The following is a 1102-nucleotide window of genomic DNA, read 5'->3' as shown; positions in this document are numbered from 1 at the left end:
TTAGCTTCCTCTGTTACCGGTGCGGGCGGCACAAGAACTTCTTCCGGTACCGCGCTACTCTGATCAACGAGAGAAGGTTCAGTAACCTCGTCGAGTTCTACTTTTCTTCCAGTCACTTCTTTAGTGAGAAACTCTTTTTCAAGAAAGGTTCCGTTCTTGGCAACAAAGATTTTGCCTTCGGATCTGTGATAGAAAGTATATCCTATAGTTTCCTTAGGATATCCTATGAAGACGCATTTCTCCGCTTTGGGTTCTAGCTTGTCCGGTTGTAACTTTTTTACATAGGCTTCGCAACCCCAAACTTTAAGGAACGACGGCTTAGGTTTCTTATTAAACCATAATTCATACGGTGTCGTTGCAACGGATTTAGATGGTGCCCTATTTAAAGTGAATGCAGCTGTCTCTAATGCATAACCCCAAAACGATAATGGCAAATCAGTAAGAGACATCATAGAACGAACCATATCTAAGAGAGTTCGATTACGATCGGACACACCATTGCGCTGTGGTGTTCCCGGCGGTGTCAACTGTGAAAGTATTCCGCATTTCTTTAAATGCATGCCAAACTCATAACTCAGATATTCGCCTCCGCGATCAGAACGCAGAAACTTGATCTTCTTGTTACGTTGATTTTCTACTTCACTTTAGAAATCCTTAAACTTCTGGAAAGTCTCGGATTTATGTTTCATGAAATAGATATACTCATATCTACTCGGATCATCCGTGAAGGTTAGAACATAACGATAACCACCGCGCGAGGCTACACTCATTGGTCCGCACACATCGTATGTATGATTTCCAATAAGTCCGTAGCTCGCTCCATAATACCGAGAGAATGGAGTCTTAGTCATTTTTCCCATTAGACATGCTTCGCATCCGTCAAGTGACTCAAAGTCAAGTGACTCAAGTAGTCCATCGGAATGGAGTTTCTTCATGCGTTTCACTCCAATATGACCAAGACGACAGTGCCACATATAAGTATAATTATCATTCAATTTAATTCGCTTAGCATCAATGTTATGAACATGTGTATCACTACTATCGAGACTTAATAGAAATAAACCATTCTTCTCAGGCGCATGACCATAAAAGATATTATTCA

Source organism: Lolium rigidum, chromosome 7 (genome assembly GCF_022539505.1).
Source record: "Lolium rigidum isolate FL_2022 chromosome 7, APGP_CSIRO_Lrig_0.1, whole genome shotgun sequence".
NCBI lineage: Eukaryota > Viridiplantae > Streptophyta > Magnoliopsida > Poales > Poaceae > Lolium > Lolium rigidum.
The sequence above is the reverse complement of the archived record's forward strand: the minus strand, read 5'-3'. Positions refer to the sequence as shown.